Source organism: Natrix helvetica (assembly GCF_964273705.1).
Source record: "Natrix helvetica genome assembly, chromosome: 5".
Classification (NCBI taxonomy): domain Eukaryota; kingdom Metazoa; phylum Chordata; class Lepidosauria; order Squamata; family Natricidae; genus Natrix; species Natrix helvetica.
The window spans coordinates 44,500,834-44,517,908 of record NC_138551.1 but is presented as its reverse complement, the minus strand read 5'-3'; the positions used below and the strand labels follow the sequence as shown (position 1 = coordinate 44,517,908).

General features: G+C 36.4%; 1 long non-coding RNA gene across 2 annotated transcripts in view; it reads left to right on the top strand.

Moving 5' to 3' along the window:
- LOC309393945 overlaps positions 1–15,745 on the top strand; it is a 17,967-nt gene extending 2,222 nt beyond the window's left edge. The window contains exons 3-5 of one of the 2 annotated variants that reach the window (XR_014175665.1): positions 1,314–1,349; positions 3,135–3,261; positions 15,595–15,745. This is a non-coding gene — a long non-coding RNA (uncharacterized lncRNA). Of the gene's footprint in view, positions 1–1,313; positions 1,350–3,134; positions 3,262–5,271; positions 5,399–15,594 lie in introns of those variants that run through there. The other variant, XR_014175666.1, reaches the window with a different exon arrangement.
- The last annotated feature ends 1,330 nt before the right edge of the window (positions 15,746–17,075 follow it).

Below are 17,075 nucleotides of genomic sequence, written 5' to 3'. Positions count from 1 at the left end.
TCATTGTGGAAATTGATATTAGCTTTGCCACCTTTAGGAAACCTGATCTGTCTTCCTTGTGTGATCTTCTACATTCACTACCCTTTCATACTGATATTTTCTTAGCTCTTAGTGTATTTGTCTAAACTATAGGGTAATTCCTATTAAATATCTGTATCCAATCTCTCTAAAGTTTTTCAAGTCATTCTTTAACCTTTTCATTTTCCTTCCAATTCTCACTCTTCCAACTTTTAAAAAACACCCTATGTTATCTGCCATTGTACTTGTCCATTTTCCTCAAGCTTGAGCTCTCTTCATAACCTGAGTGAGTTTGACAGAAAGTGCCTCCTGTTAGGTTATTATTTTTTAACATGGTTTTAAAACAATGTGATGTAACAGACTTTTAAAAAGCTATTGTATACAACTGATTATAATGTCATTTCCTGAAAAGGTAACTTTGCCAATAAACTATGCCATCAAGCTGGCAGTGCAGAAAATTAAGTGCTCAAAAAGTGCTACATTCCTCAATCTTTTCTAAGTGTTTAGTTGGTAAATATTTTGGGGATATTTTTATTTTTAAATTGGACCAGTACACTTACTGGATAGATTCTATAGACTGTTTGTTGTACATTTTAGAAACTGCTATGTATTCCAGTTTTCATCCTTATCTATCTCTGGGGAACAACATTTTTATTGTTGAGGAAACCTCTAAAATTGTTGAAACTTGTTGGTTAAAAATTTTTCTAAATCAACATTTCTCAGCCTTGGAAACCTTAATTCCCATGCTGGCTGGAAAATTCTCGGAGTTACAGTCCACACATCTTAAAGATAGCAAGACTGAGAAACACTACTGTAAAGAATATACCATCTTTGTTTCCATCCCATTCTATGAAAAATGAAACCATTTCAATAACTTTGATACTATCCATGATAGCTTATGACTGAGTTTTTAAAAATGAAATCTCTAATTTGTTTCAACGGAATTTTATTTCCTTCAGATCTTGGATTGTAGTAATTTCTGCCCTTTTGAATTTTGCATTCAATTCAGATTTTGGTTGATTTGCACATGAGTATACTATATACTGTATGCATTTTGATGGCACCATGATTCCCCCTTTTTCTTCTCTTTTCTGTTTCCTTGTATTTTATCTTCAGTTGAAATTTAATAGTCTTATTAATCTAAAATAAAGGTATTAACACTGAAGAAACTGTGTAAATTATTTCTTTGAAAAAGAAAGTAGCAATAGAAGATAGTCTACATTTGAAAACTTTTTCCAGCATACAGCATTCAAGAAAAACACTTCTTTGGCTTGTTTTTTTATACTGTATTTTAGAGCAAGATTATAGAACAAAGTCTTTAAAAAATGAAGGTAACTATTTTCTCCTCTTCTATACACGATCATTTATGATGTGATACAGTTGTTATATGAATGTAAAATTTGAATGTAAAGTCTTGTAAAGCTTCAGCTATGTCCATATATGGCTTCTTTCCCAGAGAAAGTAGGATAATTTTCAGTCTTTTAAAAATATAATGTGAATACACAAAAAGAAGGAAGCTGATGGGGTGGGAAGCAACATCCTCTGACCTACACTCCTTGATTTCCACATTATATGCATTCTTCAACTTACAACTGTTTGTTATAAGTTTGTTTCATGACCATTTGAAATTATAACCTTGACAAAGTGACTCATGACTTGTATTTGCACTTATGACTGACGTACCAGCCTAAAGGTCACATCATCGCAATTCAAGTGCTTAGCAACTGACTTGCATTTATGACTGGTTGCTGCACCCCACAGTCATGTGACATTTTTACCAATTTATGGCAAAAAACCCACCCATTGCAGAAGCTGGATTTATTTAATAACCATGATTTACATAACAACTTCATAAAATTGTCGTAAAATCAGGTCTGACTTGACTTATGACAGCAACCAACCACAACAGAAAGTCCATTCCCAGTTGTGATAATAAATTGGGAACTATCTATATAGGCAGCATTCACCAAAATAGGTCATCTCATTTTAATTCAGTGTATGGTATGAACCAGGTCTTGTGGATGGAGTATAGTAAGGTGGCTGAGTCATGTTATTCTTTCATTCAGATGTTAGGACGTGTTTGAAGAAGATTGGAAAATGGCCCTGGTCAGGGTTTATCCCTTTAAAATCAATCATAAAAGCCAATCATAATAAATTAGGCTTTGTTGATTTATTGGAGATTTTGAAATGGTTAACTTTCTCTAAACCTGAGCTGGTGTTTGTAATTTAAATCTTGCTGCTTTGTTTACTGTTCTTTGATATCCTTTTACATATTGTTATCTTTTAAAAGAGGAATAGAGCTGAAAGATGTAAATTGGCAAGTTTAAAACAGTACAGAGTGCTTTTTTTTTTTTAAATAGCACTTTCATGTTGTGGAGTTAGCTCAACACATAACCAAGATAAATTGCACACTGTGTAGACCAGTCTCCTGTTAGTTCACTATGCCCAGTTGCATGGAACTGATGCCAATCACTGATGTCCTGGGAAATCTACTGCAATGTGTAGTAGAAAGAACTCATTTTACAAAGAACAAGACACTGCAAATAAGAATTTGTATTTTTAGAAACAGATGGATGATGTGACCCCACAGTACAATTTTCTCCACTAAAAAGATGGCACTACCCAAATACAATGGATACCAGAATGTGGTTTTAACAAAACATGTTCAAAAATCATTAAAGGAATAATCTTTATATGAAGTGTTACTTATATCAGTCTTTGTTTAAGCCAAGTATCATTTTTAATTTCTTGAAGAGCACACTGGTTTTTTTTTTTCTTGTTTTCTTGTCTTTTCCCTTTTCTCTCCACCTCTTGATATATTAATCTGCATGGGGAACAATGTTACTTAGCAATAGCAATAGCACTTAAACCTATATACAGCTCCATAGTGCCTTACTGAACTCTCTGAGTGGTTTACAACGTCAGCATATTGCCCCTAAAAATGTGGGTCTTCATTTTACTGACCTCAAACTCCTGGCAGTGGGCAGTTGCTGCAATACTGCATTCTAACTACTGCCTCATGGCTCCTACTTGCTACTGTTTCTGATTTGATTTTCAATATATGGTTCGCATTTATACATAGTTTACTAGACTAACATGCATGACTGTTATTACAGCTGATATTAGAAAGAAAGCAAGAAATGGGACATTTTTCAGATGACCAAAGCTGTTTGAAAATTACATTGACTGGTCTGGAAGATTGGCCTTCTAATCCTGGCTATGTGGGGCTATGGTTGTTCAGAGGTAAGAGAGAGGTACATCATTGTCAGCTGCTTTGAAGTGTTGAATTTTGGCATTAATACAATTTTAGGGAGTTCTGATACCATATATTTTTCACATTACGAAGGCCGTAGCACCAACTAGAGAGATACTTTCACTGAATCCAGTAGAGCTTTCTTATTGAATATGGGAAACCAAATGGCTAAAATCTAAGGTGAAAACTGTATTTTGATAATTACATAGTGCCACTGTACAGAGTTCTACTGTTGTAAAAGCAGGTCATTCAGTAACTCTCTCCAGTGCTGCAGTTTTCAAATGATATGAGCCCTATATAAGTTGTTTCTCATATAAAGATAAATACATTTTAAAACATTTCTCATTTCTCACGGAATGTTATAGAAATAGAAATGACTTGATTTGAATTTGCTTCTACTTCCTTTTCTACTAAGCTTCTTCTTTAGCACTTATAAACTACTTTTTGCTAATCTCACCGGCCGTTGCAAAAATGTGTCTTTTAATTAATTGTTATTCTAGTTGCTTCTCTGTTATGGCAATGATATACTTATTCACCGATGCAGAACAATCCAATAAATCTGAAATATTGATTTTTGTTATATGGGCTGTAAACTGTGTGAAGGATTTTGATATTAAAGGTAAAAAAACATTTCCTATGATTTAGACAAAATGAGAGTCTCTATTTCCTTATTCCATTCAGTCTTTAAAATTTGCATATCAAATTGATTTATCAATAATATAGATTTATAAAGATTGATTATGGAGTTTTTGGTCTCATAGGATTTAGTGATTTGTTCTAATAACTTACATACTTTGAAAGCTTCAAATGCCATTAGTACAAATTGAGATGTCAGTAAATTCTGTAATTGTAACAACTGCCAGTGGGTGGCAACTGACAAATGGTATTTATATTTGAATATAAAAAAATAATTTAAAAAATCCTCATTATTACTAGTTGACATAATGTCAAAATACCAGCATTCATAAAGGTTGCTTGGTAAAACTCCTGTTTAAATCAATTTTGAGGACTGAATTACGCTGGAGTGTTCATTTTACATTAAAAAGGTCAGAATGTATTTTTCCAGAAATAACATATCACAGTTTTTTAAATAATAATAATAATAATAATAATAATAATAATAATAATAATAATAACAACAACAACAACAACAACAACAACAACAACAACAACAATAATAATAATAATAATAATAATAATAATAATAATAATAATAATAATAATAATAATATATTATTTAATTTTTGAATCTCAAAATTAGTCCCTACTTAATTAAATATATCATATATACGGTAAATATTCTAAAAGGGTAAAAGAAAGAGTATTTGTAAGAGTGAAGACATTCAAAATTTCAGATTACTGTAGTCAGTTGAAACGCATAATAGAAAAATTCAATATTTGGAAAACCAAACACTTCAATTGGCATTTGCATATTCAGAGATGTCTTCAAAATTGAAAAACCCGCCCACCAAAATTTATGAAACAGTGTACTGAATTTTTAGAAAATATACATATATAAATCCTGAGAGTTATTATGTTTGGTGACTATATTATTACATGGAAACTGATAGCAAGACAACAAAAATGGATTTTCCTTGTCTTGATTATTGTCAAGAGATTAGTTCTTCAACATTGAGAAGACAAATTTATCACCGCAATTATCCAGTGAATGGAAGGCCTGGTGTTATTTGTGTCTTACAAATTACTTTCCCATTGAAAAAATATGTATGGAAAATTATAATTTAATATTTTTAATTAGAAAATTGTATTTTCATTATTTCATTAAAAATTCATACAGGTATGTATGTATGAGAAGTCTTAATATAGGCATTTATATTGTTACACTTTTTTTTCTTTTTGTTATCTTTCATATCTTAATTTTTTCATCTCTTTGCTGTTTTATTAAATAAATATAAAAATGGGTGAGTTTGTTTTCATGTAATTTGTTGACCGTACTGTATTTCACTACTTATCTTCATTTCTTTTATTATCTTTATTAGCTTTGTGGGCCATCTTCTTCCCTCAAAGATCTATAAGAACAATGAAATAATCAACCTAGCCAAAGACTTTTGAGGTTGAGTCCAGAATTAAGTTTGTAAGAGTAACAATGTTTTTTTAATAACTGGTGTAACTTTATCTTTTAAATTTCTCCTTTGGAATTCTAAATATAAGTAGAACAAAAGAGAGTGGTCTTGAAATCATGCACAATGGCAGCTATACTTCAAAAACAACAATCTATTTTGGGAATTGGAATTCATCATGTAGAGGCAAATCTGTCCTAAATAATAGGTAGGTTGATAAGAAATAGGTAGGTAGATAGATATGACACTTATCAGTTCTTCTGCTCTGTAAAATGACAGGAAACATATATCCATATCTAACAGTTTGATATGGTGTGTGGGAGATACCTAGTGCAGAAATCCATAAGCATGGCAACCGGCAAAAAGCTCAGTACTCTAGTGATGGATTCCATTTCAAGAGGATAAGTGTAGAAGTTCCACAAACACTATAGTTCTCTTGAATCTATAGATGAGTGTGACTACTGTATATCCAGAGAGAGAAAAAAACCATCGTGACACACTATATATAGCGTGTTGTTTAATTAATGCTCTCTCCATCAATTTAATGGATTTGGTTCATGACCGAAAACTGCAATTGAAGCTTGTGCAATTTCACTTTGAAAATTAAGCCAGTAAACTTCATGTATTCGTGCAAAAGGTCAGTGTATACATTGCCCTACCTAATTCATATAAATCACAATTTGAAGCCTTTTATCTATTCTAACTACTTATGTTTTTCTTTCATGATATACATGTTAATGAGGCCAAAACTACATTTATTTGGACTAAAACTACAAGGAGATTTCCTTTTGGAAACATCCATTACAGAAATAAAATGAGAAATACTCTTTTCAGAGTATTTTTTCGCTCATTCAATTTTGTGGTGCGGTGCTGCTTTGCAGCTCAGAAGATCTGCATGGAGATGCATCCTTAGATATTGGTGCTCCCCTAGGAGCAGTGCATATTTCTCTTGGGGGTTCTCTATGTAGTTTCCTTCAAAGCAAGTGAAGAACGCTTACTTCAGTTGCTCTCTCTGAAGGTCATTTTTCTACAGCAATTAGGGTATTGCAAATCTATTCATGGCTAGTACAAAGGACATGAGTGGGATTTCTTCCAAGTGCACATTCATAGGTAGATGTTGTACATCAGCAATTTCAAGCGGTTGTGGCAGAGCTTCTTTTGCAGAATATGAGTGAAAAGAACCCTCCTGAGAAGATCGTATACTTGGTCATACCCCATGTGTCTCCATAGACAAAATGGTTTCAAATAATAAATCAAGAAAGCACTGTTGAAGAAAATAAATGTGACCGGTCCCTTGGCATAAATGCTTAAAATAGCTTGTATGTCTGATATTTGGGATTGGCCAGTTTGTCAGTTTGCTGATTATCTTTCCGACCCACCTCTTGTCAGAAGAAGAGCATAAATGAAGAGAAAGGAGAGAGAGAAAGAAGGGCCTTTGCATAGCTTGAGCCTTTGTGCGGTGCATTCAGACTGATTTGTACTCTTTGTAGTCTTAATTATTTGTGAGAGTGGGATAACAGGAGTACTGAGCTCACCCATTATTTCCTGCATAAAAAAAGGCACACAGAAGCCGCTGATCATTTTTGAATTAGCAAACATGATACTAAAAAAGGGGAGGGGGTTGTGTGTATGAGAGAGAGAGAGAGCATAAAAAAATTCATTAATACCATCAGGGATTAGGAGGCTGATTAAAGTGTAGCGTATGCAAATGAGCGATAGGCATTTATCGGTGCCCGTGCAAGCTGTCTCCGAGCTGTAAAGCCCACGTATGTTTTTCAGCTGATTAAAATAGTTTTAACTTCTGGAGGATTTTTTTGGGGGGTGGGGGCAGGAAATAATGTTTTAAAAAGCCACCATCAGCTATCCTTTTCCTTTTGGCTAAACTCCTCTAAGTGCACTCCAACCATTTCCACTTGACTGCACTTTCTTTCACTCCTGCTTTCCTTCTGAGAAGGCAGAAAAGAAGGCGAGCCAAGTAGGCGTATGGATTCCTCCCCTCCCCCCCCCCGATTCTTCAAGAACTTGCTGGATAAGTCAGTCTGGTGGTCTGGTGGCTGCTTAGTATTCCATTAAAATAAAAGCCATGCAAGTGAAGAACACTGAGCTTTATGCCATCAGGGAGAAGAAAGCTGTGGAAGCTTTAAGTCAGACCAGGAGCACAGATAGTGAGCCAGCCTGACTGTTTTGAGATTAGAAGGTCCTCTGTGTGTGTGTGTGTATGTGTGTATGCGTGTCCAAAGGTAATGTTCACCCTTGGCTCGTGAGCTGTACAAAGCTCTCAGAACATCCTCTAGTAGTGAAGGTAAAATTCAATAGTATCCTATTTTTCCTTGTTTTTGTTTAATAGTTCTTTTAAAACGAACCATTAATTTTTCACCATTAATATCTCAATGTCAACAAGAAGCTTGTAAAAGGTAGCCTTTGGGACACTTCCTTTTGTCACGTCATCACATCATTTTCGGAAGCTGAAAAAACCTTAGCTTACGTAGAGAAAAACGTGGTCTACTACTGGTTTAGGAAAAGAAAATTAGAATATGTAGGTAATCATTATCAAACAGACACGAAGAGAGTGGTTGGTCACTAGAGTACACCTCTGTCTTCTAGAGAAGATTCTTGGTATTTCCAAGAATCTTCTCCACCGGCTTAGAAATATTCTTCTATGAAGTTTGGAACATAACTGCTGGTCAGAATAACCGACATAGCATATTTTAGGACTGCTTAGCTTCCACTATTCCATTGGAATACACTGAGTTTCATGTGACGTGTGAAAATTTGGGGCCAAAGTTATTTTGTGATAAGATATCACAGGTTTTAAGGAATAACTTGGCTATCTTAAATGTCTGAAACTTCTGTTCTGGCTTTTATAGGATCCCAAAGCCCCTCAAAATGCAAAAAGGCTATCCAGGTTTTATGCTAACAGAGTACATGAGTCTCCCCTCTGTGTTCTCTCTCTCTCTCTCTCTCTCTCTCTCTCTCTCTCTCTCTCTCTCTCTCTCTCCCTCTCCCTCTCCCTCTCCCTCTCCCTCTCCCTCTCCCTCTCCCTCCACCCATCTCTTTCTCCTAGGTTAGTTGAAAAGTGCTTTTTTGTTGTTATTAATACTAAGGATATCCCTTCTGTGTGCTTTCGACATTTAAAATTCAGGCCGTAGTCCAGTAAGGTTAATTCTGCATTGGCGTTTGATTCCAAAATATGATAGTTAGACACCCATTTGCCAGAAAGAATTCTAATTAGCTATAGCTCTCTGCCATTTGATATATAGCTTTAAGAAGCACAGCTGCTGCCATCAGATCAAGAGAGTACAGGTGTTTCTGTATCTTCACAACAGAATATTTCTTTCCTGCCTCTCCCAATCCCAATTTTTCCTCTCTGCAACTTAACACTGTCCTATTAATCTTGTTCCTATTCAAATACTGAACTTATCTTCTGCATCTGATTCTGAATTTCAAATGGTCTCAGGTTTTACTTTGACTTTAATCTTTCTTTTCCACTGTTGCTGCAAGTGCTATTACAAACAAATCAGTTTTAAAAGAAAGCATGTTGGAGCAGACAGAAGAGTTTCCACTGGTAAAGAAATTCCTCCAATCTTGTCTGCAGTCATGCCAGGTAAACCATAGAGGCCATTGTAAAGTACCAATTTCTCCCACCTGTTACTCAAGGTGGTGAAGTGAGGTGCATAATCCACCCTTTTTACTCACAGCAACCTTGTGGTATGGATTAGGGTGAGAGTGTGACTTTAATGACTGAAAGAAATTTTAAATTTGCACTTGCTGGTTTAAGTTTAAAACTCTACCAATCATTATTCAATATTTTATTCAATATTTACTGGTGGATGATTAAGGTATGCATGTTAACACTTGATATTTATTTATATGGAGCATCTAGCTAAATGATAAAGACAGGATTCTACAAATATTTGTTCTTCTGTAATTTATGACCAGAAAGCAGATATATGACACACTTTCTCCTATACCACAGGATAAAAAATAATGGATAATCCATTTCACATATAGTCATCTGCAATCTATGGTCAACTGTCTATATTCACCAATGTCATAGGGCAAAGTACCTTGCATTGTCAGATATTTAATTAAAGAGAAATATAATCAAAGATGGCTCAGTGACATACTATTGATGAAACATACTTCAGGTACTGATATCTGAATTCTATATTATTTCACCGATCAATAGGTCAAAATGCATTAGTTATCCATTGGCTTTAAGGTATAATGAACATATTAAATTGTACTGATCAAATATGAATAAAACTACAATCTGGATTCAGAGGCTGTAATTTGCTATATATTCTGTGACAGCAATGTGGTACTCAAGATGTAGAAACAAAGGAACACGGAAGGCAGCAGAAAAAGACCCAGTATTTCATAGAATTTGCCCTTTGAGTTTTTGTTTCTTTGTTTTTGTTTTCCTTTTGATTACTTGATTACTTTATTTATTATTTATTTATTTTTATTTTTTGTCAGTTAGCAATAACTGTAACTTAGACTTATATACCACTTCACAGTATTTTACAGCCCTCTCTAAGGGATTTACATAGTCAGCAAATGGACCCCAACAATTTGGATCCTCATTTTACCAACTTCGGAACAATGGAAGGGCTGAGTCAACCTTGAGCTGATGTGACTCGAACTGCTGAATTGCTGGCAGCCAGCAGTCAGCAGAAATAGCCTGCAATACTGCATTCTAACCACTGTGACACCACAGTTCAGTTGGTAGGCATGTGTTTATCAGAGATGGTATGCTGCCGGTTCGAACCGGTTTGGGCGAACCGGTAGTTGCGGTTGCGTGAGGCTCCGCCCACCACCCAGATGTCATCAAGGACCTTTTGCTCATGTGCAGAAGGTTCTGTGCATACCCAGACGTGCATTCCCACTACCGAACTAGTAGTGAATATAATAGTAGTGTTTATCCGTCAATGTTTAAACTCAGTTACTACAGATTTATCCCCTGCCTTCTCTGGGATTTGGTTCCAAGCTTCCACTACTCTTAATATGAAATAATATTTTTTAACATTACTTTTAAACTTCCCTCCTGTTAGCTTGAGATTATGCTCCCATGTTCTTGACATTTGCATAATAATCAATGTATTAAACTTCAGTTTCTAAAAAAACAATTTGGAAAGCCATTGCAGTCACAATAATCAAGAAGTTTACAATTGATATGTAATATTGTTTTTGACAGGAATAATCAGAATGTGGACAATTTATTTTCAATGTTGATGCATTTTAAAATGAGGGGATTGTGCTGATGTGAATGTTGCCTTTAACTATTCGATTCAGTCCCTTAAATAAGTTACGTTAATTGTTAATTCATGCCTTCTGAATTTGTTTTAGTAATCATTTTGAGCATTGAGCCTAAATGATCTCCTCCTCTGGGAAACATTTCTGCTGGTTAATTATTTCTGTTATATATTTTGTCTAATTTGATTCTATAACTATGAACCTCTTGACAATAGGGTTTGATATGCTCTTGTGAGAGGACTTTTCATGGATTCTTCAACTGAAAAAGAGGCACAATAATTCAGTAGAGATGGCATTTATCTATCACAAATATCTTCACATTCTTCTCTTCCTTAATCCTTATTTACTTTTAATTATTCCAGATTTCTCTTACATATCTTACATTCATCACTACTTCATAGCTGGTAAAACCAATGAGAACCCCATACTAATGCATGAGTTAGATCATACTCATAAAAAGTTAATCTTGAATAAGGTGGTTGGCATAATACAACTCCCCCTCAGTTGTTTTTCCCTCCCCTCCCCTCCCCTCCCTTTCTTATTTATTTGAACTCAGCAATTGCTCCTGATTATGAGAAGCTTTAACATTTACCTACTTGCCTTGTCCATATTCTGATACCTTGCCCACTTTCCCAGATTTCAGATTTATATTTATTCACTCCTTTTGCTAATTTCAACAAATATGCTGAATGTATAATGTATTAAGGAAAGCTTTTGGGAAGACGATTGCAGTTCTAAAATTGGATGAAAAAAAATATCAATATGCTGATGACATTCAGCATTTTGAGAGCCAAAAATGCAAAGGTTCTGCAAGTTGTAGAACTATAAGTCAAGGAGCGAAGTGAAAAAATGGGACTAAAATAAAATATAAAAAAAATTAAACACATGTCAACAGGGAGAATAACGAGCCTTAGAATTTACAATGAAGACATTATAATGGTGGTTAGCTTCTGCTTTTTAGGATTAACCATTAGCAGTAAAAGAGCAAGCAATCAAGAATTATACCACAGACAAGCACTTCTATAGCCGCCATGAATATATTGGGAAAAATATTCAATTGCTTTGATGTATCTATACTGACAATAAGCAGAATCATGCAAGCCATGGCATTCCCTGTGACACTCTGTAGAAGCAAAAGTTGTTCTTTAAAGAAATAGGGTGAGAAAAGTATTGATGCTTCTGAACTTTTGGGTTGGAGAAGACTCCTGTTAATATTGTGGACAGTCAACAAACAACAAATGGGTCATAAAACAACTCAACCCAGAATTTTTACCCGATCAGGCTCAAGCCATTTCAGACATTATCCAAAGATAGCTCTCTAGAGAAGGCTGGGAAACAATTGGATGACCAGCAGCAAGGTAGATGGGCTCAATTACAGTGACAAGGAGTGCACCGCTTGGGAGACCTGAAAGACCAGATTGTGAGGGTCAGTCAGTCATGGAGAAAATCTATCTATGTGGTCACCAGGAGTCACAACAAAGGATGGTGCATCATTAATCAAACTTATTAAAAGTAAAGGTAAAGGTTCCCTCACACATATGTGCTAGTCGTTCCCAGCTCTAGGAGGTGGTGCTCATGTCAGTTTCAAATCAGAAGAGCCAGCGCTGTCCAAAGACATCTCCATGGTCATGTGGCCGGCATGATTAAACACTGAAGGCACACAGAATTCTGTTACCTTTCAACCAAAGGTGGTTCCTATTTTTGTACATGCAGTTTACATGCTTTTGAACTGCTACGTTGGCAGAAGCTGAGACAAGTAATGGGAGCTCACTCTGTTATGTGGCACTAGGGATTTGAACCACCAAACTACAAACCTTTCTTTTTTTTTCCCCCCAAAAAATTTATTGGTTTTTATACATATATGGGGAAAGGTAAGGGGATATACAAAAATTTTTGGCAGCTTCCACACTAGTGATAGAAATCCATCCAAAACTCACAATTTTTACAATCTTAAAAACAAAAGATAAAAGATAAGCAGAAAACAAGGTCTTATTCTATATTGTCAACCATGTGCTCATTCATTTTCCTTTGTCACTTTCTAGAATATCACCAATTGCTATTATTTCAAATACTTTTATTTTTGTGATCTGAGCCTTTTCGATATTGCTCCTTCCTCCCTGTCCCCAGAGGAAGCCTCAGCCCCCTCTCCTTCTTGTCTTGCACCTTACTGTCCCTTCCACTACCTTCGCTGTGTTCGTCCTCTGGGAGGGGAAGATGCTTTTTAATGAAGGCTTCCGCCTCCTGCACTGTATTAATTCTAATCCTGTTTCCCTCCCAGAAGATTAACATTCCCTCTGGCAATAACCATCTAAACCAAATTCCTTTATTGTATAGTTTCTTTGATAAGGAGGAATACTTCCTTCTTCTCTCTCTTATCTTTTTTGGAATCTGCTTAAGGATGGTGATTTTTTTCATCTTTATATTTCAATGGTCTCTCCCTTTGGGTCCCAAGCACCTCATCCCTTGTGGTCCTCCTGAGAAATTTAACATGTACCTCCTTTGGAACATTATGACTTCTAGCATATGCTGAATTTATCCTATAAACTAGGTCCATATCCCACCACAGCTGTTTTTTTATCTCTCTTAATATAATCTGCTAAGATTGTACTCATGATATCCTTAAGGTCTTCATTTTCTGTCTCTGGTAGGTCCTGGAATCTAAGAAAAAAAGACATTCTTTCAAATTCTATTTTTGCCAAAAAGTTTTCCAAGTCTACATTTCCCTTCCAGATTGTTTTAATTTCTTCCCCCAACCCAGCCGCTCCCTCCTCCAACACCACAATCTGTTGTTTATTTTCTGCAATATGATGTTTAACATCTCTGAGTTCTTCTTTAAGCTCTGTCATTTCTTTTTTCAAATCATTTTGACCCTTCATAAGTTCTTGAAACATTTGAGAAACAGATAGTTCTTTTGGTCCCTCTCCAGTCCCCTCTTGCTATAACAGTGAGGTACTTGCCCGTCGGTGGTTTCTTAGGCCCCATTTGTTTAAAATTCAGAGATGTAAGTCTTTTCCCAAGAAGATGGCATCCGAGGATTTCGCAGCTGTGCTGATTCCAAAAGACAAACAAAGCCGAAAGCGACAGTTCACAGTTCCAAGGCAGAGGCAAACCAAAAGGAGGGGATCGAATAGTCAAAGTTCAGAAGAGCCACGTAGCAGGGAGGAGTCTCAGTTTCCCTCAGAGAGAGTAATAAGGCAGCTCCAAAAGGGATTTTTTTGAAGGTAGTTTAAGGGGCAGACTTCATTTATAAGTAGACAAACAAAGAAGGGTGGGCACCATCTTGGCTCTTCTTTCCACAGGGAGAAAGAAAACACAAATCTCTATCAAAGCTTTTAAAGGAAAAATGGCTCAGCAGTCATTTCTAGCAGTTGTGATAACGATCTTTCTCAGTTAGCTAGCTCAAGTGACGGGTCAGCCTTTGTTCCCTCTCTTCAAGAGAGATCGTTCAAATGCCGCTTAATCCAGAAGTCTGCTGCTTTTCTTTTAAATGACCAAAGAGTTCAGGATGGGTCCCCCATCACCAGGATCCAGCCACGCTTCTCCAAATACTCTCTTTCTTCCAGAGCCATTTGGTGAAAGGGTGAATAGCACAATGCTGTCCCTCGCCCCCCTCCGCTCCCTGGCTCCTAGGCGAAGCTGAAAAGCACCCCCGCTGGCTGCCGCCGATTCCGGGGGGCTTCAGCAAGCCGCCCTTCGGCAGGGAACCCCTCTAGGGTCCCCTGTGCTCCTTACGGAGCCCACCAGGGAGATGAGCAGCGGACAACATGTCCGTCGCCAGCAGGAACTGGAAGTCGTTTCCAAACTGCAAACCTTTCTGATCGACAAGCTCAGCGTCTTAACCACTGAGCCACCATGTCCCTTACTAAAACTTACTAATGTAAGACATACATGACTATGAAAGATAAAAACGATTTCCAAAACTCTATGCTATGTTTTCCCCAGTAACAGCCATAAGGTAGTGGTTGTTCTAATCTGACACATCTTCAGGGCATCAGGTTATGGAAGGATGCAATATATAGACATAATGCAGGTCCTAGAAATAATATTCATCTTATTAAGTCTGATTTTTTTCATAGGAGACTGCTGAAAGGACTCTATATAGTAGAACACCAATGAATATCAAGCGGCTGTAATGAAAACATGAAAAGTAACAAATGACCATTAAGTCCAAAAAGGATTTTTTTTAAAGCATCCATTAATTATGGTGAAACAATAACTAATGGAAATTAAATTTAGCTTATCTTACAAGAGAAAATCAAGATACTTTTCTTAAGGATAACATTGCTCTGCAGCCTAGAAGGGTTACTTAAGGGTGCACAATAATAAATGATAAAGTCTTGATATAATTTATACTTTTCTTCAAGAATACTTGACAGACAATAACAAGGGGATATTAAAGGAAACTAAGTGGTTATGGTGGGAGAAGCAAAGTGCTGCCATTGATTAGAAACTAGTTCAGAGAAAGAATGAATGGTTGATTTTCAACTTGCCAAATATTAAACATGACCATAAGATTTAGAATAGGGCCAATGTCCTTATCATATTTTTAATGCATTAGATGGCAAAATATTAGTGTGTAATACAGGTTTGGAGCAATTTAATCTGCCTTCAACATAGAGAATCAAAATGTGTACGATTAGGATGTCAGATGAATGGTGGGTCAAGTTCAAATCATATTTCATCCTTCATTCCTCCTGGATCACTAAGCACAACCTCCAGTCTCCTTGTCTTGGTGCAAGGACCACACACTCTTACTAAAGCTCACGTTGCATGACTCCAGTTGTATTTCAATGTTGTCCTGCTGCAGAAGTTGAGAGAGCCCAGAGATGGCTTAAGAGGTTCTGTTCTGAAAGCAGTGCTTTCCCTAATACCTTGCGTCAAGAAAGTTGCTGTGGGTATATTGGTGGGGATTGGATAGTCGGCCTAGAATAACCATCCATGTCAGCAAGCTGGTAGTTCTTGATCCTGTTTTCTTGTTGATCCTAGGATTTCATTCCCACCTGCCTCATTCTCCATTCTGATCCCTTTGCCTGCCTCTCAGTCTTTTCTTGACTACAAGAGAAATGGAAATGGATGACTTCGCCCCATCCCTGTTAGCCTTTCATAAAGCTGGAAAAAGCTGGCGATGTTCCCAAGCCTGAGGTACTGAATGTGTTTCAAGGGTTATGTTTCCTGGCTTATTGCTAAAGGACCATATACCTTGCTATTTTGCATCTTGAATGTTTTCTGTTTTTACTGTTTTTATTGTTTTGAAATGTTTTTTTAAAATTTTTAATTGCAATTTTTTTAAAAAAAAACTGTAGGCCACCTAGAGTCATTGATTGAGATGGGCAGACAATGAATGAATGAATGCAATATAATATCTATAGCTTGTGTAACTTGGAATTCCCATACCAGTGGGTCTTAGGAAAGTCCTATTTCTTTACCTTCTTTCTTCAGGTTAATGTTCTTAGGGTAACATACCGCTCAAGCGAATCCCCAGGGGTAAAACCTTTTCCTAAATTTCAGTCCTTCAGTAGCTTTTTCTGTTGGATGCATCCCACTTGCATAAATTTAGATGACACTAGATGGCAGCCAAGAGACAAAAAAGAGGGAAAAGCCTCCAACTCTTTCCTGCCACCCGGTGTTTGCTAGGTTGACTGATCAACCCAACCCATAATTTCAAAGACTCTACTTCAAAAGGTCAATTGGTTGATGGTACAGTATGGTACAATTGGTTGAAGTAATTAGAGTGTTTTCCATTCCAGTTGGAGGAAGATCTTTTGTTGCTTGATTTTGGATAGGACTAGAATTTTAGCCGAGAAACCACTAACCTTTGTCCTCAAAATGTTCTTCAAAGCTAATGAATGTTAGCACAAATGTGGGTCTAGTAAGGACTTGCTCTAGGACAAGTAAGATTTAGGATGGCATGATTTTATGTTCGCTCCAGGATGTCATGACAAAGCAGTTGTACAGATATAGAACCTCAGAATAATTTACTTCACCAAAAGGATGAGAGGGAATAAAGTATAAATGCATACTTTGACCAAGAAGGGAACACCGAATATGTCTCCTTGGGCTTTTGGAGGAAATGATATTGTTACATTGAAATGCTAAGTATATGAGCTAATTTGCATACTTTTTAAAAATTGTAGCCAATTTTTGGTTATTTTTTTCCATGCACAAATGTGACCAGAGGTTTCTAATTAGGAACCTAGTTTGGCAAATATGGGGCTTTGATATTTTCCATTCTAGGTCAAATTAGGAGCACCACACCTGCCTCAAAGTCAAAAGAAATGAGATTTTGGCAATGACAATGTAAAACATCTGGAATTCACTTCAGCAAAATCCAACTCTGGGTAGAAGAAACCGAAAGTCAGGAATGTCAAACTCATATCTCCACAGGGACATCATGTGACGTATCGGGATTTTTTCTCTCTTTGCTAAACCGGGTTTGGGCATGGCCAGTGTGTGACGCATACAGCAAT